We start from the raw sequence: 19,823 nt of genomic DNA on the forward strand, positions 1-19,823 counted from the left end.
TTGTCTAGTTTTGTTTTGTCTAGTTTTGTTTGTCTGATTTTGTCTACTTTTGTCTAGTTTTGTTTTGTCTGGTTTTGTCTATTTTTGTCTAGTTTTGTTTGTCTGATTTTGTCTACTTTTGTCTAGTTTTGTTTTGTCAGATTTTGTCTACTTTTGTCTCATTTTGTTTAGTTTTGTCTCATTTTGTCTAGTTTTGTCTAATTTCATTTTGTCTGATTTTGTCTACTTTTGTTTTGTCAGATTTTGTCTACTTTTGTTTTTTCTACTTTTGTCTAGATGCGTTTTGTCTGATTTTGTCTACTTTTGTCTATTTTTTTTGTCTGATTTTATCTACCTTTGTCTAGTTTTTTCTCGTTTTGTTTAGTTTTGTCTGATTTTGTCTATTTTTGTTTAGTTTTGTTTTCTCTAGGTTTGTTTAGTTTTGTCTAGATTTGTTTAGTATTGTCTAATTTCGTTTTGTCTGATTTTGTCTACTTTTGTTTTGTCAGATTTTGTCTACTTTTGTCTAGTTTTGTTTTGTCAGATTTTGTCTAGTTTTGTTTGTCTGATTTTGTCTACTTTTGTCTCGTTTTGTCTGATTTTGTCTATTTTTGTTTAGTTTTGTCTAGATTTGTTTAGTTTTGTCCGATTTTGTCTACTTTTGTGTAGTTTTGTCTAATGTCGTTTTGTCTGATTTTGTCTACTTTTGTCTAGTTTTGTTTTGTCTAGTTTTGTTTGTCTGATTTTGTCTACTTTTGTTTTGTCTGATTTTGTCTAGATGCGTTTTGTCTGATTTTGTCTACTTTTGTTTAGTTTTGTTTTGTCTGATTTTATCTATTTTTGTCTAGTTTTGTTTAGTTTTGTCTCGTTTTGTTTAGTTTTGTCTGATTTTGTCTATTTTTGTTTAGTTTTGTCTAGTTTTGTTTTCTCTTGGTTTGTTTAGTTTTGTCTAGATTTGTTTAGTTTTGTCTAGTTTTGTCCAATTTTGTCTACTTTTGTCTAATTTCGTTTTGTCTGATTTTGTCTACTTTTGTCTGATTTTGTCTGGTTTTGTTTTGTCTAGTTTTGTTTGTCTGATTTTGTCTACTTTTGTTTTTTCTGGTTTTATCTAGATGCGTTTTGTCTGATTTTGTCTACTTTTGTTTCGTCAGATTTTGTCTACTTTTGTCTAGTTTTGTGTTGTCTGATTTTGTCTATTTTTTTTTGTCTGATTTATCTACTTTTGTCTCGTTTTGTTTAGTTTTGTCTGATTTTGTCTCGTTTTGTTTAGTTTTGTCTGATTTTGTCTATTTTTGTTTAGTTTTGTCTAGTTTTGTTTTGTCTATGTTTGTTAAGTTTTGTCTGATTTTGCCTAGTTTTGACTGATTTTGTCTACTTTTGTCTAGGTAACACGTTAAAGTCACAAAGATTCATTAAACGTTGGCTAATGCATTACAATCAACAGTGAGAAACAGCCATATCATAACTTCATGTTAATTAACTTATAATGTGCAATACTAATTTTACATGTGTCAAAATAATCTACAAAGTACAGCAGCCACACAATGTGTCAAAATAAAATATTGTGTTAGGACTGTAGGATCTACTGTAGGACTTATTTTAATGTAGTTTGTCTCATTTTCTTGGCATTTACAATAGCAATCCATCCCAAACTACTAATATTTGTGCAGTATAGTCACTCGCCCGAGTTTTTAAATTCTTTAACTGGAGGAGTCACAGTTTGCCCTCTTAGTGAACACCAGTACACCATCTGCAGGTGTTTCATATTTCTAAACTTATGTTTCTAAACTCTAAACTTCTCATACTGTTCTTAAGGACTAATATTTTATTTCTTCTCATTTCTTAAGCAAAGATGCTGATGCCAAATTGTACATTATAATGCCACACACACACATACATACACACATATATATATATATATATATATATATATATAGTGTAATTATTTGAGGTATTAAACTGGTATTGGTGAAGAACTATGACTAATGGTTGTCTAGCTTTAAAAAATATGTGAAAAGGCACCATTCAGATGTAATGATTGTAATGATTTGGGGAATCAAGCATGTATTGTTATAGACACCTTTGCTTATTTGTCTTAAGAGATGTATGGAAGGTCCTGTTCATGTATTATGCTTTAGGCTATCAAGTTGGTATTGGCATGCACAGCTATACCTATTAACAGGTTTCTTATATGTAAAACGGTCCTATTCAGTTAATGGTCTGGCCTATTAGGCAGCTATTAATAAAGATGACGGCACATGATGATGATCATTTATTTAAATTAATATGTGACACAAGTATTTAAATTTCATTGTTAAAAACAAGTTACAGGAGTAAGTGCAGTTGTTGTTTTATGTGATGTTCACCACTGTAATTACACCATAGTGAAAAAGAAGTCTGAGAAATGCTGTAGTTGGTGTAGGTGGAGGAGGTTATTCACATGAAAAGTTATGCATTGTGGAGATATGAAAGTGAACTCTTGTCGTTGAATTACCCTGTATAAACTGCCTATACAATAATTTTACTTGTGATCTAATTATTTTCTAATTATAAATTTATAGATTCATGACAGATTTCATGGTAGATAAGCTTGAAATCGTGTCATGTGAGAGCATGAAACCAATAGAAGATCAAAACATGACCTCTCTGTACAGAAAAATTTAATATGGAGCGATCGCTTGCTTTTACCAACTCCTAATCTTATTGTTTTATCCCGCCACATTTCACAGCGCCGTACAACAGAATTATACAAACACAAACTCTAGCCTAACTTGCTTTCAGATTAACTATGCCCCGCTGCTACTAGATATTAGCCTGCCTGAGACAGAGTGGGTGCATTTAGAAGCTGCTGTGCTGTGGAAGTGTCTGACTAGAAGTTGCTTCCTTGATTTGTTTGTTTATGTTACATGATGCTTGATTTGTTCCCTTAGAAAAAACTGTCTTGATTCCTTTGTCTATAAGGCTGAATTTGATTTCAGAATGTCACTATGCAGAGTGAGTGCATTCTCCCCTTCTCCTGGTTAAGAAAGGAGGCTCTGGAAGTTGACAAAATCAAATAAACCCAACCTGGTCACAACGATGTTAATTGATTTGACAATTCTTGATATAAACCTTTCCTGTTGACTTGATTTTAGTTTGTGATCAACTCTGGAGCTGACGCAGCTGAAAGTGTGACGTGCAGCAAACAGCCAATCATAAGACACATGAGAGTTAGTTTGACTCATTTTTCTAGAGTCAGTGCAATTGAGTTCTTTGTTGTAGATTATAGATATACTATAATATAAAATATAATGAATCTGAATACATTTACAATCCCGAAATAAACACTGCTGATGCAGCAAATCTTTAAGACGGCAATTTAAAACATAATATTAGTGCAAATCAATCAACTTAAGTTAAAGATTTAGCTTCACAAACAGGCCAACACGCAGTAAAAGCTTTTTATATTGAAGCAAATTTAGATGCGTATTTAAATGTATATTTTCATATTAATTGACAATTCACACTAATTTAGTGTAAAACATTCAAATATAATAGAATTAGTTATATTTCAGATAATATAAATCAATTATCAGCAACAAAAGACCAATTTCATAATGCTTTTAGTGTAAAAGACTTTAATTTGAAGCAAAAAAAATATGCTGGAGGACTGGATCAGATATATGGCACTTTACACCTGATTACCTCTGCAGATTATACAAAATATTTCACAGCACCTGGAATGAACACAAATGAGTTTGATGTTACAGTGTTTCTCATCCATTTGTGATTAATGTACAAACAATTATCTACTAAGGCCAAAAATAGCAAAAAATGGCCAGTATGTGATCGCTTTACTGTGTTTAAAGGAAAAGGTTTTGTCACAGGGTATCTTATATATGCTTTTGTGAATGTTTATGCATATTTGTATGCACAAACACAAGTAATAATTAGAGGAAAAGACATCTTTGTTACCAACCAGCGACCTAAAGATTGCCAACATCCCACCTACAGTCCTCCGCTCTACCAACTGAGCTATCGAACGCTTACAAGAGTTTTCCACAAGCCCACCCTCTTAAGGTTGCTGCAGTCCGACTGCTGGCCAAAAAGGGTAGAAGCAAAAACGCTCAAGCCTTCCTATACCGGGAGTCCAAGCCGGGCCGCTGGGTGAAAACCAGGAATCCTGACCGCTAGACCATATGGGAGCTATCACTTGTGAGGGCCAGTCTGCACAAACTTCAGTTTTTTCTGATCTCATACATAGTCTCATGGTTTCCGTAAGCTAGAATCTTCTGATACATAGTCATAAGCGTTATCCTTTGTGCCACTGGCACTCTGTTCAGCACCTTGTTAGCACATTGTTTGAAACAAGGACAAGATGCTGTCAACCTGGAGTTCCGTCACCACACATTCTGCTTTGTTTTTATGGCAAGAGGTTGTGTGGATGGGATGCTCTTACAGGATTCCTGACAGTCCCTCCATAGAAGACCTGAGATCCAGGGTCGGAGACTCTCTCCTCTCCAAGAGGAGGTTAAAAGCCATAGTTTCTTTTATGCATGTTTTATCAGAGCACTTAGGTATTGCTGCAGCTCAGAGACTTACAAGATGAAAAGAGATTACGCTGCAAGTTGGCTGGGTGACTTCAAAGTGGTAGGTACTTTTGCAACAAGTAGGCTGGGTTTACGGTTGGTGTAGCTGTAGTAGACGTTAATAAAAATCAGCAGTTGGGACAGCCTTTGAAACCAGGGGAGCACCCCACGGACTCTGTGCTGGCGGCCCCAGAACTCCTAATCTTATTGTTTTATCCCGCCACATTTCACAGCGCCGTACAACAGAATTATACAAACACAAACTCTAGCCTAACTTGCTTTCAGATTAACTATGCCCCGCTGCTACTAGATATTAGCCTGCCTGAGACAGAGTGGGTGCATTTAGAAGCTGCTGTGCTGTGGAAGTGTCTGACTAGAAGTTGCTTCCTTGATTTGTTTGTTTATGTTACATGATGCTTGATTTGTTCCCTTAGAAAAAACTGTCTTGATTCCTTTGTCTATAAGGCTGAATTTGATTTCAGAATGTCACTATGCAGAGTGAGTGCATTCTCCCCTTCTCCTGGTTAAGAAAGGAGGCTCTGGAAGTTGACAAAATCAAATAAACCCAACCTGGTCACAACGATGTTAATTGATTTGACAATTCTTGATATAAACCTTTCCTGTTGACTTGATTTTAGTTTGTGATCAACTCTGGAGCTGACGCAGCTGAAAGTGTGACGTGCAGCAAACAGCCAATCATAAGACACATGAGAGTTAGTTTGACTCATTTTTCTAGAGTCAGTGCAATTGAGTTCTTTGTTGTAGATTATAGATATACTATAATATAAAATATAATGAATCTGAATACATTTACAATCCCGAAATAAACACTGCTGATGCAGCAAATCTTTAAGACGGCAATTTAAAACATAATATTAGTGCAAATCAATCAACTTAAGTTAAAGATTTAGCTTCACAAACAGGCCAACACGCAGTAAAAGCTTTTTATATTGAAGCAAATTTAGATGCATATTTAAATGTATATTTTCATATTAATTGACAATTCACACTAATTTAGTGTAAAACATTCAAATATAATAGAATTAGTTATATTTCAGATAATATAAATCAATTATCAGCAACAAAAGACCAATTTCATAATGCTTTTAGTGTAAAAGACTTTAATTTGAAGCAAAAAAAATATGCTGGAGGACTGGATCAGATATATGGCACTTTACACCTGATTACCTCTGCAGATTATACAAAATATTTCACAGCACCTGGAATGAACACAAATGAGTTTGATGTTACAGTGTTTCTCATCCATTTGTGATTAATGTACAAACAATTATCTACTAAGGCCAAAAATAGCAAAAAATGGCCAGTATGTGATCGCTTTACTGTGTTTAAAGGAAAAGGTTTTGTCACAGGGTATCTTATATATGCTTTTGTGAATGTTTATGCATATTTGTATGCACAAACACAAGTAATAATTAGAGGAAAAGACATCTTTGTTACCAACCAGCGACCTAAAGATTGCCAACATCCCACCTACAGTCCTCCGCTCTACCAACTGAGCTATCGAACGCTTACAAGAGTTTTCCACAAGCCCACCCTCTTAAGGTTGCTGCAGTCCGACTGCTGGCCAAAAAGGGTAGAAGCAAAAACGCTCAAGCCTTCCTATACCGGGAGTCCAAGCCGGGCCGCTGGGTGAAAACCAGGAATCCTGACCGCTAGACCATATGGGAGCTATCACTTGTGAGGGCCAGTCTGCACAAACTTCAGTTTTTTCTGATCTCATACATAGTCTCATGGTTTCCGTAAGCTAGAATCTTCTGATACATAGTCATAAGCGTTATCCTTTGTGCCACTGGCACTCTGTTCAGCACCTTGTTAGCACATTGTTTGAAACAAGGACAAGATGCTGTCAACCTGGAGTTCCGTCACCACACATTCTGCTTTGTTTTTATGGCAAGAGGTTGTGTGGATGGGATGCTCTTACAGGATTCCTGACAGTCCCTCCATAGAAGACCTGAGATCCAGGGTCGGAGACTCTCTCCTCTCCAAGAGGAGGTTAAAAGCCATAGTTTCTTTTATGCATGTTTTATCAGAGCACTTAGGTATTGCTGCAGCTCAGAGACTTACAAGATGAAAAGAGATTGCGCTGCAAGTTGGCTGGGTGACTTCAAAGTGGTAGGTACTTTTGCAACAAGTAGGCTGGGTTTACGGTTGGTGTAGCTGTAGTAGACGTTAATAAAAATCAGCAGTTGGGACAGCCTTTGAAACCAGGGGAGCACCCCACGGACTCTGTGCTGGCGGCCCCAGAAACTCGATTCACTCCAGAGTGGAACTGAACAGCTCCAGCGGGGGGAAAGGCGACCGCAGTGCACTGACTGACAGCAAAGCAAAAAGACCAAAGAGAGCCAGCCAGGAGTTGAACCTAGAATCTTCTGATCCGTAGTCAGATGCGTTATCCATTGCGCCACTGGCCCTGTCTGCTCAGTTTGTCATCGTTAGCTTGTTGTTTGTAATAAGGACACGGCTCTGTCAACACGGAGTTCATTCAACACATGCTGTGCTTTGTTATTATGGCAAGTTGTGGTGTCGATAGGATGCTCTCACAGAGCATGTGACAGTCCCTCCCTAGAAGAACTGTGATCCAGGGTCTGAGACTTTCTTCTCGCCAGGAGGAGGTTACAAGCATTAGATTCATTTTTGACAGAGCAGCTGCAGCATACTTGCGTGGAGGCCCACAGCTAGGCTTGAGGGCAAAATTCTGTCATCCTTCCCTGGTGGTCTAGTGGTTAGGATTCGGCGCTCTCACCGCCGCGGCCCGGGTTCGATTCCCGGTCAGGGAACTTCCTTTTCACCTCTATGGTGAACTTTGAGCTCTAGCGACAAAGACATGTTCGAACTGCACAGGCACGAAAGCAGCTCTGAGCGCAAAAGATCTCCTTCGAGCCGGAGTCGAACCAGCGACCTAAGGATTGCCAACATCCCACCTACAGTCCTCCGCTCTACCAACTGAGCTATCAAAGGCTTACAAGAGTTTTCCACAAGCCCACCCTCTTAAGGTTGCTGCAGTCCGACTGCTGGCCAAAAAGGGCAGAAGCAAAAACGCTCAAGCCTTCCTATACCGGGAGTCCAAGCCGGGCCGCTGGGTGAAAACCAGGAATCCTGACCGCTAGACCATATGGGAGCTATCACTTGTGAGGGCCAGTCTGCACAAATCTCAGTTCTTTCTGAACTCATACATAGTCTCATGGTTTCCGAAAGCTAGAATCTTCTGATCCATAGTCATAAGCGTTATCCTTTGTGCCACTGGCACTCTGTTCAGCACCTTGTTAGCACATTGTTTGAAACAAGGACAAGGCTCCGTCAACCTGGAGTTCCATCACCACACATTCTGCTTTGTTTTTATGGCAAGAGGTTGTGTGGATGGGATGCTCTTACAGGATTCCTGACAGTCCCTCCATAGAAGACCTGAGATCCAGGGTCGGAGACTCTCTCCTCTCCAAGAGGAGGTTAAAAGCCATAGTTTCTTTTATGCATGTTTTATCAGAGCACTTAGGTATTGCTGCAGCTCAGAGACTTACAAGATGAAAAGAGATTACGCTGCAAGTTGGCTGGGTGACTTCAAAGTGGTAGGTACTTTTGCAACAAGTAGGCTGGGTTTACGGTTGGTGTAGCTGTAGTAGACGTTAATAAAAATCAGCAGTTGGGACAGCCTTTGAAACCAGGGGAGCACCCCACGGACTCTGTGCTGGCGGCCCCAGAACTCCTAATCTTATTGTTTTATCCCGCCACATTTCACAGCGCCGTACAACAGAATTATACAAACACAAACTCTAGCCTAACTTGCTTTCAGATTAACTATGCCCCGCTGCTACTAGATATTAGCCTGCCTGAGACAGAGTGGGTGCATTTAGAAGCTGCTGTGCTGTGGAAGTGTCTGACTAGAAGTTGCTTCCTTGATTTGTTTGTTTATGTTACATGATGCTTGATTTGTTCCCTTAGAAAAAACTGTCTTGATTCCTTTGTCTATAAGGCTGAATTTGATTTCAGAATGTCACTATGCAGAGTGAGTGCATTCTCCCCTTCTCCTGGTTAAGAAAGGAGGCTCTGGAAGTTGACAAAATCAAATAAACCCAACCTGGTCACAACGATGTTAATTGATTTGACAATTCTTGATATAAACCTTTCCTGTTGACTTGATTTTAGTTTGTGATCAACTCTGGAGCTGACGCAGCTGAAAGTGTGACGTGCAGCAAACAGCCAATCATAAGACACATGAGAGTTAGTTTGACTCATTTTTCTAGAGTCAGTGCAATTGAGTTCTTTGTTGTAGATTATAGATATACTATAATATAAAATATAATGAATCTGAATACATTTACAATCCCGAAATAAACACTGCTGATGCAGCAAATCTTTAAGACGGCAATTTAAAACATAATATTAGTGCAAATCAATCAACTTAAGTTAAAGATTTAGCTTCACAAACAGGCCAACACGCAGTAAAAGCTTTTTATATTGAAGCAAATTTAGATGCGTATTTAAATGTATATTTTCATATTAATTGACAATTCACACTAATTTAGTGTAAAACATTCAAATATAATAGAATTAGTTATATTTCAGATAATATAAATCAATTATCAGCAACAAAAGACCAATTTCATAATGCTTTTAGTGTAAAAGACTTTAATTTGAAGCAAAAAAAATATGCTGGAGGACTGGATCAGATATATGGCACTTTACACCTGATTACCTCTGCAGATTATACAAAATATTTCACAGCACCTGGAATGAACACAAATGAGTTTGATGTTACAGTGTTTCTCATCCATTTGTGATTAATGTACAAACAATTATCTACTAAGGCCAAAAATAGCAAAAAATGGCCAGTATGTGATCGCTTTACTGTGTTTAAAGGAAAAGGTTTTGTCACAGGGTATCTTATATATGCTTTTGTGAATGTTTATGCATATTTGTATGCACAAACACAAGTAATAATTAGAGGAAAAGACATCTTTGTTACCAACCAGCGACCTAAAGATTGCCAACATCCCACCTACAGTCCTCCGCTCTACCAACTGAGCTATCGAACGCTTACAAGAGTTTTCCACAAGCCCACCCTCTTAAGGTTGCTGCAGTCCGACTGCTGGCCAAAAAGGGTAGAAGCAAAAACGCTCAAGCCTTCCTATACCGGGAGTCCAAGCCGGGCCGCTGGGTGAAAACCAGGAATCCTGACCGCTAGACCATATGGGAGCTATCACTTGTGAGGGCCAGTCTGCACAAACTTCAGTTTTTTCTGATCTCATACATAGTCTCATGGTTTCCGTAAGCTAGAATCTTCTGATACATAGTCATAAGCGTTATCCTTTGTGCCACTGGCACTCTGTTCAGCACCTTGTTAGCATATTGTTTGAAACAAGGACAAGATGCTGTCAACCTGGAGTTCCGTCACCACACATTCTGCTTTGTTTTTATGGCAAGAGGTTGTGTGGATGGGATGCTCTTACAGGATTCCTGACAGTCCCTCCATAGAAGACCTGAGATCCAGGGTCGGAGACTCTCTCCTCTCCAAGAGGAGGTTAAAAGCCATAGTTTCTTTTATGATTAGATTACTTTATGAAGAGATTACGCTGCAAGTTGGCTGGGTGACTTCAAAGTGGTAGGGACTTTTGCAACAAGTAGGCTGGGTTTACGGTTGGTGTAGCTGTAGTAGACGTTAATAAAAATCAGCAGTTGGGACAGCCTTTGAAACCAGGGGAGCACCCCACGGACTCTGTGCTGGCGGCCCCAGAAACTCGATTCACTCCAGAGTGGAACTGAACAGCTCCAGCGGGGGGAAAGGCGACCGCAGTGCACTGACTGACAGCAAAGCAAAAAGACCAAAGAGAGCCAGCCAGGAGTTGAACCTAGAATCTTCTGATCCGTAGTCAGATGCGTTATCCATTGCGCCACTGGCCCTGTCTGCTCAGTTTGTCATCGTTAGCTTGTTGTTTGTAATAAGGACACGGCTCTGTCAACACGGAGTTCATTCAACACATGCTGTGCTTTGTTATTATGGCAAGTTGTGGTGTCGATAGGATGCTCTCACAGAGCATGTGACAGTCCCTCCCTAGAAGAACTGTGATCCAGGGTCTGAGACTTTCTTCTCGCCAGGAGGAGGTTACAAGCATTAGATTCATTTTTGACAGAGCAGCTGCAGCATACTTGCGTGGAGGCCCACAGCTAGGCTTGAGGGCAAAATTCTGTCATCCTTCCCTGGTGGTCTAGTGGTTAGGATTCGGCGCTCTCACCGCCGCGGCCCGGGTTCGATTCCCGGTCAGGGAACTTCCTTTTCACCTCTATGGTGAACTTTGAGCTCTAGCGACAAAGACATGTTCGAACTGCACAGGCACGAAAGCAGCTCTGAGCGCAAAAGATCTCCTTCGAGCCGGAGTCGAACCAGCGACCTAAGGATTGCCAACATCCCACCTACAGTCCTCCGCTCTACCAACTGAGCTATCAAAGGCTTACAAGAGTTTTCCACAAGCCCACCCTCTTAAGGTTGCTGCAGTCCGACTGCTGGCCAAAAAGGGCAGAAGCAAAAACGCTCAAGCCTTCCTATACCGGGAGTCCAAGCCGGGCCGCTGGGTGAAAACCAGGAATCCTGACCGCTAGACCATATGGGAGCTATCACTTGTGAGGGCCAGTCTGCACAAATCTCAGTTCTTTCTGAACTCATACATAGTCTCATGGTTTCCGAAAGCTAGAATCTTCTGATCCATAGTCATAAGCGTTATCCTTTGTGCCACTGGCACTCTGTTCAGCACCTTGTTAGCACATTGTTTGAAACAAGGACAAGGCTCCGTCAACCTGGAGTTCCATCACCACACATTCTGCTTTGTTTTTATGGCAAGAGGTTGTGTGGATGGGATGCTCTTACAGGATTCCTGACAGTCCCTCCATAGAAGACCTGAGATCCAGGGTCGGAGACTCTCTCCTCTCCAAGAGGAGGTTAAAAGCCATAGTTTCTTTTATGCATGTTTTATCAGAGCACTTAGGTATTGCTGCAGCTCAGAGACTTACAAGATGAAAAGAGATTACGCTGCAAGTTGGCTGGGTGACTTCAAAGTGGTAGGTACTTTTGCAACAAGTAGGCTGGGTTTACGGTTGGTGTAGCTGTAGTAGACGTTAATAAAAATCAGCAGTTGGGACAGCCTTTGAAACCAGGGGAGCACCCCACGGACTCTGTGCTGGCGGCCCCAGAACTCCTAATCTTATTGTTTTATCCCGCCACATTTCACAGCGCCGTACAACAGAATTATACAAACACAAACTCTAGCCTAACTTGCTTTCAGATTAACTATGCCCCGCTGCTACTAGATATTAGCCTGCCTGAGACAGAGTGGGTGCATTTAGAAGCTGCTGTGCTGTGGAAGTGTCTGACTAGAAGTTGCTTCCTTGATTTGTTTGTTTATGTTACATGATGCTTGATTTGTTCCCTTAGAAAAAACTGTCTTGATTCCTTTGTCTATAAGGCTGAATTTGATTTCAGAATGTCACTATGCAGAGTGAGTGCATTCTCCCCTTCTCCTGGTTAAGAAAGGAGGCTCTGGAAGTTGACAAAATCAAATAAACCCAACCTGGTCACAACGATGTTAATTGATTTGACAATTCTTGATATAAACCTTTCCTGTTGACTTGATTTTAGTTTGTGATCAACTCTGGAGCTGACGCAGCTGAAAGTGTGACGTGCAGCAAACAGCCAATCATAAGACACATGAGAGTTAGTTTGACTCATTTTTCTAGAGTCAGTGCAATTGAGTTCTTTGTTGTAGATTATAGATATACTATAATATAAAATATAATGAATCTGAATACATTTACAATCCCGAAATAAACACTGCTGATGCAGCAAATCTTTAAGACGGCAATTTAAAACATAATATTAGTGCAAATCAATCAACTTAAGTTAAAGATTTAGCTTCACAAACAGGCCAACACGCAGTAAAAGCTTTTTATATTGAAGCAAATTTAGATGCGTATTTAAATGTATATTTTCATATTAATTGACAATTCACACTAATTTAGTGTAAAACATTCAAATATAATAGAATTAGTTATATTTCAGATAATATAAATCAATTATCAGCAACAAAAGACCAATTTCATAATGCTTTTAGTGTAAAAGACTTTAATTTGAAGCAAAAAAAATATGCTGGAGGACTGGATCAGATATATGGCACTTTACACCTGATTACCTCTGCAGATTATACAAAATATTTCACAGCACCTGGAATGAACACAAATGAGTTTGATGTTACAGTGTTTCTCATCCATTTGTGATTAATGTACAAACAATTATCTACTAAGGCCAAAAATAGCAAAAAATGGCCAGTATGTGATCGCTTTACTGTGTTTAAAGGAAAAGGTTTTGTCACAGGGTATCTTATATATGCTTTTGTGAATGTTTATGCATATTTGTATGCACAAACACAAGTAATAATTAGAGGAAAAGACATCTTTGTTACCAACCAGCGACCTAAAGATTGCCAACATCCCACCTACAGTCCTCCGCTCTACCAACTGAGCTATCGAACGCTTACAAGAGTTTTCCACAAGCCCACCCTCTTAAGGTTGCTGCAGTCCGACTGCTGGCCAAAAAGGGTAGAAGCAAAAACGCTCAAGCCTTCCTATACCGGGAGTCCAAGCCGGGCCGCTGGGTGAAAACCAGGAATCCTGACCGCTAGACCATATGGGAGCTATCACTTGTGAGGGCCAGTCTGCACAAACTTCAGTTTTTTCTGATCTCATACATAGTCTCATGGTTTCCGTAAGCTAGAATCTTCTGATACATAGTCATAAGCGTTATCCTTTGTGCCACTGGCACTCTGTTCAGCACCTTGTTAGCACATTGTTTGAAACAAGGACAAGATGCTGTCAACCTGGAGTTCCGTCACCACACATTCTGCTTTGTTTTTATGGCAAGAGGTTGTGTGGATGGGATGCTCTTACAGGATTCCTGACAGTCCCTCCATAGAAGACCTGAGATCCAGGGTCGGAGACTCTCTCCTCTCCAAGAGGAGGTTAAAAGCCATAGTTTCTTTTATGATTAGATTACTTTATGAAGAGATTACGCTGCAAGTTGGCTGGGTGACTTCAAAGTGGTAGGGACTTTTGCAACAAGTAGGCTGGGTTTACGGTTGGTGTAGCTGTAGTAGACGTTAATAAAAATCAGCAGTTGGGACAGCCTTTGAAACCAGGGGAGCACCCCACGGACTCTGTGCTGGCGGCCCCAGAAACTCGATTCACTCCAGAGTGGAACTGAACAGCTCCAGCGGGGGGAAAGGCGACCGCAGTGCACTGACTGACAGCAAAGCAAAAAGACCAAAGAGAGCCAGCCAGGAGTTGAACCTAGAATCTTCTGATCCGTAGTCAGATGCGTTATCCATTGCGCCACTGGCCCTGTCTGCTCAGTTTGTCATCGTTAGCTTGTTGTTTGTAATAAGGACACGGCTCTGTCAACACGGAGTTCATTCAACACATGCTGTGCTTTGTTATTATGGCAAGTTGTGGTGTCGATAGGATGCTCTCACAAAGCATGTGACAGTCCCTCCCTAGAAGAACTGTGATCCAGGGTCTGAGACTTTCTTCTCGCCAGGAGGAGGTTACAAGCATTAGATTCATTTTTGACAGAGCAGCTGCAGCATACTTGCGTGGAGGCCCACAGCTAGGCTTGAGGGCAAAATTCTGTCATCCTTCCCTGGTGGTCTAGTGGTTAGGATTCGGCGCTCTCACCGCCGCGGCCCGGGTTCGATTCCCGGTCAGGGAACTTCCTTTTCACCTCTATGGTGAACTTTGAGCTCTAGCGACAAAGACATGTTCGAACTGCACAGGCACGAAAGCAGCTCTGAGCGCAAAAGATCTCCTTCGAGCCGGAGTCGAACCAGCGACCTAAGGATTGCCAACATCCCACCTACAGTCCTCCGCTCTACCAACTGAGCTATCAAAGGCTTACAAGAGTTTTCCACAAGCCCACCCTCTTAAGGTTGCTGCAGTCCGACTGCTGGCCAAAAAGGGCAGAAGCAAAAACGCTCAAGCCTTCCTATACCGGGAGTCCAAGCCGGGCCGCTGGGTGAAAACCAGGAATCCTGACCGCTAGACCATATGGGAGCTATCACTTGTGAGGGCCAGTCTGCACAAATCTCAGTTCTTTCTGAACTCATACATAGTCTCATGGTTTCCGAAAGCTAGAATCTTCTGATCCATAGTCATAAGCGTTATCCTTTGTGCCACTGGCACTCTGTTCAGCACCTTGTTAGCACATTGTTTGAAACAAGGACAAGGCTCTGTCAACCTGGAGTTCCATCACCACACATTCTGCTTTGTTTTTATGGCAAGAGGTTGTGTGGATGGGATGCTCTTACAGGATTCCTGACAGTCCCTCCATAGAAGACCTGAGATCCAGGGTCGGAGACTCTCTCCTCTCCAAGAGGAGGTTAAAAGCCATAGTTTCTTTTATGCATGTTTTATCAGAGCACTTAGGTATTGCTGCAGCTCAGAGACTTACAAGATGAAAAGAGATTACGCTGCAAGTTGGCTGGGTGACTTCAAAGTGGTAGGTACTTTTGCAACAAGTAGGCTGGGTTTACGGTTGGTGTAGCTGTAGTAGACGTTAATAAAAATCAGCAGTTGGGACAGCCTTTGAAACCAGGGGAGCACCCCACGGGCTCTGTGCTGGCGGCCCCAGAAACTCGATTCACTCCAGAGTGGAACTGAACAGCTCCAGCGGGGGGAAAGGCGACCGCAGTGCACTGACTGACAGCAAAGCAAAAAGACCAAAGAGAGCCATCCAGGAGTCGAACCTAGAATCTTCTGACCCGTAGTCAGACGCTTTATCCATTGCGCCACTGGCCCTGTCTGCTCAGTTTGTCATCGTTAGCTTGTTGCTTGTAATAAGGACACGGCTCTGTCAACACGGAGTTCATTCAACACATGCTGTGCTTTGTTATTATGGCAAGTTTTGGTGTCGATAGGATGCTCTCACAGAGCATGTGACAATCCCTCCCTAGAAGAACTGTGATCCAGGGTCTGAGACTTTCTCCTCGCCAGGAGGAGGTTACAAGCATTAGATTAATTTTTGACAGAGCAGCTGCAGCATACTTGCGTGGAGGCCCACAGCTAGGCTTGAGGGCAAAATTCTATCATGCTTCCCTGGAGGTCTAGTGGTTAGGATTTGGTGCTCTCACCGCCGCGGTCCGGGTTCGATTCCCAGTCAGGGAACTTCCTTTTCACCTCTATGGTGAACTTTGAACTCTAGCGACAAAGACATGTTCGAACTGCATGACTAAATGCATGACGAAGTGGCTGAGTGGTTGACGCGATGGACTGCTAATCCATTATTTTCTGGATGCATGTGTTCGAGTCCCATCCTCATTGTTCATTTAAGAGAGCCCGGTGCTTCCGGGGAAGTTATCTTACTCACACCATCTTCGTGCTTCGAAGCATGTTATTGCAAAATTGAAAGTCATCTTACCGAACATAATTGCAGAAAACATACTTATACAAATATGTGCCGCGTATACGTGATGAGGTGGCCGAGTAGTTATGGCGATGCACTTCTAATCCATTGTGCACTGCGTGTGTGGGTTTGAATCCCATCCTCGTTGCTCATTTGCTTTGGTGTTTGAGAGAGCCCGGTGCTTCCGTAGAAGGTGTTTTACTCGCACCCTCTTAGCGTTTTGAAGGATGTTATGGTAAAAGCTAATCCAGCCTCCGGCAGGGATGGACCGCTAATCCACTGTGCTCTGCCTGTGTGGGGTCGAATCCCATTCTCGTCGTTCAATTACTTTAGTATTTTTGAGAGCCTGGTGCTTCCATGGAAGGTTTCTTACGCGCAATCTGCTTGCATTCTGAAGAATGTTATGGTACAGGTTTTCAACAGAACATTAAGCCTACTAAGAGGCTGACAAAAATTGCCAGAGCTGACTACATTTCAAGTCATCTCAGCGAGGTATTGGGTAAAGTTTTCAACCAGCAATAATCACGCCTCGGATAGTCCTCATAGGCTACGATATTGCCTCTGCGAAAGAATAGCTATAACAGTTATGAACTCTTCTGTGTACCAATCTGGACATGCAACGACAAGGTGGCATCAAACTTTAAACTGCCAGCAATCAGCCCTCTGGCACCAATGAGTGCATGCTGTGTCAGCAGAACAGGCTATTGATTTGTCCAAAAATAATTACTTATACATTGTTTCATTTTTACTTAAAGAAAAGTATACACTACTTATGTGAATCTGGGAGAAGAGAATTGTGAGTAATATGGTAAAGGGGGTGGAGTCACAACGCTGAACGGCAGAGAAAAGGGTTGAGATTGGGATGAATTTATTGGGCTGTACAGGGATTGGGGTAAGGTAATGAAGAATGCAAGGGCACTGAAACCATATTTTGACAGAAATCCAAGGTCAGCTATGCTGCCGTTTTTAGACTCAGGCATTCTGTCTAGTTTCTCTCCTACAAAACCAGAAGAAACATGTTGCAGTTAATGTTGAACAATAAAGCCTGGTTTATACTTCTGTGTCAAGTGATCAGCGTGATCCACGGCGCAAGCCTTGCGCGTAGCCATGCACTTATACTTCTGCGCACTGTTTCTGTTGCTCTGCAATACACTTCCGAAACACTACCTGGCAGTAGGTGTTTATGTTTCTCTGTGTTGAGTTTGTTCGCAGGTGTTTTGTTTTTTTCTGAATGCTTCCTTAATGTGCAAGTGGCTCAAATTCGCTCATTTTGAGGCAGGAACCAGTGGACGTGCAACAACTTTAATTAAAAGGTAAACACAAAGCAACAGTCTCCATGCGGAGCTCCTTCATTGGACTCCACACTTTTAAACACCCGCTGCTTCACGCTCGTGCGGCTCTCACCTCCGCCCACACTCGTCAGCGCTACCAAGCCGACCAATCTCAGAGCTACGCGTACGCGTTACATTTTTAGAGAGGTGAGCGTCAATGTCGCCGACGGCCACAGCGAGGTGCTATGCAACCACGTGTAGGCTACGCCGTAGCATACGCGTGAGCTTGACGCCGAGGTATAAATCAGCCTTAACTCTGGGGCACTGATCAGAGCTACTGAAAAAGCTCCTTATGACAACCTTTATCTTCATCTTTTCTGTAAGAACATCCATTAGAGTCCCAAAAGTTAATCCTTTCTCTAGCACAACGCTGTGCTTACACGTGACGAGGTGGCCGAGTGCTTAGGTTAGTATGTTGTACTCTGCAAGTTCCGGTTTAAATCCCATCCTCATAGTTTCACTGTTTTGAGAGAGGCAACTGCTTCTGTCTAAGGTTTCTTACTTGCACCTCTCAGTGTCTTAAAGGATGTTTATGGCAAAATTGTATGTAACATTTAGCGAAAATAGCTGCAAAAAACATTCGTATATGCCATAGTCCAGCCTCCATTAGGAGAGCACCTATATGCGCGGCGAGGTGGCTGAGAGGTTAAGGCGATGGACTGCTAATTAGTTCTGCTTTGCATATGTGAGTTGAATTCCAGCCTGGTCATTCGTTTAAGAGGGCCCAGTGTTTACGTGGAAGGTAAGTTACTTGCATCCTCTTCGTGCTTCGAAGCATGTTATGGCAAAATTGAGTGTCATCTTACCGAAAATAGTTGCAAAAACATACACGTACACATATGTGCCACAGTCCAGCCTCCATCAGTAAAGTGGCAGTGTGAGTGACGAGGTGGCCGAGTGGTTAAGGCGATGGACTGCTAATCCATTGTGCTCTGCACGCGTGGGTTCGAATCCCATCCTCGTCGCTCAAATGCTTTGGCATTTGAGAGATCCCCGTGATTCAGTGGAAGGTGTATTACTTGTGCCCTCTTAGCATTTTGAAGGATGTTGCTGCAAAATTTAATGTCATCTGTATCGAAAGTAGCTGCAAATACATACATATATGCCAAAGTCCAGCCCCCATCAGGAAAGTGGCTACATGCATGACGAGGTGGCCGAGTGGTTAAGGCGATGGACTGCTAATCCATTGTGCTCTGCATGCATGGGTTCGAATCCCATCCTTGTCGTTCATTTAAGAGAGCCCGGTCCTTCCGGGAAAGTTATCTTACTCGCACCTACTTCCTCTACTTCCCGCTCTACTTTACTTCCTGCTTCGTTACTGTTTGGACGTCTTTGCCTACAGCTCCGCTCTCTGCTCACTTGCTTTTATATCTTAAACCCTAATTTTAACTTGAGCCTATCAGCACAGTGCTCAAACGACACAGCTTGAAGATCAGCATCGATTCTACAAACTTTCTGGAATATAGCTTTACTAACAAGAGGGGAATTATCGTCTAAACAATCCTCCCGCCACCAGCTATCAGCTGCTCACATTCCTGAGACGGGAAAACACGGCTGTGAAAATGCCTCTGGATCGGATTAATTCAGATTCTCACTGCTGTACAAACTGCCACAAACTTCTACAAAAGATTGCAGGTCTTGAAACAAAGTTACTTGCTATCCGACCAGAACTGCAGCGTCATTGTGGACGCTCACAGCATATCGCCGGTGAGTCCCATAAATCTATTCCTACCACTATTTCGAGCACTGAAAAACAGATTAAAACTGTTGAAAATGAGCATTGGCATAAACAAGGTGCGAAACCAAAGGGTACTCGTGGGGTCAGATCATACGCTGCCGCATTAGCAACTTCTACCCCAAATACAGCTCAGACTCAAATACAGCTTGAGAACAGATATGAAGTATTGAGTAATATGGATGAAGAATCCCCAAATGCAGTCAGACAGAGATCGCATGACTCAGCAGCTAACTCTGCATGGAACAGAGACTCAAGGCCGACTAGACAGCGGCATTCTGCTCCGATCGCACCTGAGATAAGAACACTAGTTGTAGGAGATTCAATAATCAGGAATTTTAGGAGCAAATCTACAATCACATACTGCTTCCCTCATGCAACAGTTTCTGATGTAAACAAAGAACTTAAGGAAATTCTGGAAAAGCACAAGACTGCAAAACGGATTATCATCCATGTGGGGAAGAATGATATTCGGAAGGAACAGTCAGAACTGCTCAAGAGAGATTTCTGTGAGCTCTTGGAAACAGTTGAAAGATTGAAAATTCAGCCATTCATCAGTGGACCACTCCCTGCAAGAGGGACAAATATGTTTTCACGGCTTCTTGGTCTAAATGTATGGCTGCAGAAAACATGTAACAGGACAGGACTGAATTTTATTGACAACTTTAATCTCTTCTGGAACCAAAGCCAACTGTTGACATCAGACGGCCTTCCCCCAAACAAACTTGGTGCAAAGGTGCTAAAGGACAATATCT

The 19,823-nt window shown here is 41.8% G+C and overlaps 1 protein-coding gene and 12 non-coding genes across 13 annotated transcripts in view; 5 read left to right on the forward strand and 8 right to left on the reverse strand.

Moving 5' to 3' along the window:
* The window catches only part of LOC130221902 (NACHT, LRR and PYD domains-containing protein 12-like), a 213,871-nt gene that overhangs the window by 166,191 nt on the left and 27,857 nt on the right, over positions 1 to 19,823 (reverse strand). The window lies entirely within an intron of this gene.
* Positions 6,907 to 6,979, reverse strand: trnar-acg (transfer RNA arginine (anticodon ACG)). Its single transcript has one exon. It is a non-coding gene; the product is annotated as a tRNA-Arg (tRNA).
* trnae-cuc (transfer RNA glutamic acid (anticodon CUC)) lies at positions 7,274 to 7,345 on the forward strand. Its single transcript has one exon. It is a non-coding gene; the product is annotated as a tRNA-Glu (tRNA).
* trnay-gua (transfer RNA tyrosine (anticodon GUA)) lies at positions 7,440 to 7,526 on the reverse strand. The gene is given in 2 exon segments: positions 7,440 to 7,475; positions 7,490 to 7,526. It is a non-coding gene; the product is annotated as a tRNA-Tyr (tRNA).
* On the reverse strand, positions 10,391 to 10,463 carry trnar-acg (transfer RNA arginine (anticodon ACG)). Its single transcript has one exon. It is a non-coding gene; the product is annotated as a tRNA-Arg (tRNA).
* On the forward strand, positions 10,758 to 10,829 carry trnae-cuc (transfer RNA glutamic acid (anticodon CUC)). The gene has a single exon. It is a non-coding gene; the product is annotated as a tRNA-Glu (tRNA).
* Positions 10,924 to 11,010, reverse strand: trnay-gua (transfer RNA tyrosine (anticodon GUA)). The gene is given in 2 exon segments: positions 10,924 to 10,959; positions 10,974 to 11,010. It is a non-coding gene; the product is annotated as a tRNA-Tyr (tRNA).
* Positions 13,875 to 13,947, reverse strand: trnar-acg (transfer RNA arginine (anticodon ACG)). The gene has a single exon. It is a non-coding gene; the product is annotated as a tRNA-Arg (tRNA).
* trnae-cuc (transfer RNA glutamic acid (anticodon CUC)) lies at positions 14,242 to 14,313 on the forward strand. The gene has a single exon. It is a non-coding gene; the product is annotated as a tRNA-Glu (tRNA).
* On the reverse strand, positions 14,408 to 14,494 carry trnay-gua (transfer RNA tyrosine (anticodon GUA)). Its single transcript is given in 2 exon segments — positions 14,408 to 14,443; positions 14,458 to 14,494. It is a non-coding gene; the product is annotated as a tRNA-Tyr (tRNA).
* Positions 16,435 to 16,575, reverse strand: LOC130224121 (U4 spliceosomal RNA). Its single transcript, XR_008837197.1, has one exon. It is a non-coding gene; the product is annotated as a U4 spliceosomal RNA (small nuclear RNA).
* Positions 18,217 to 18,298, forward strand: trnas-gcu (transfer RNA serine (anticodon GCU)). The gene has a single exon. It is a non-coding gene; the product is annotated as a tRNA-Ser (tRNA).
* On the forward strand, positions 18,478 to 18,559 carry trnas-gcu (transfer RNA serine (anticodon GCU)). Its single transcript has one exon. It is a non-coding gene; the product is annotated as a tRNA-Ser (tRNA).

Source organism: Danio aesculapii, chromosome 4, assembly GCF_903798145.1.
Source record: "Danio aesculapii chromosome 4, fDanAes4.1, whole genome shotgun sequence".
Lineage (NCBI taxonomy): Eukaryota > Metazoa > Chordata > Actinopteri > Cypriniformes > Danionidae > Danio > Danio aesculapii.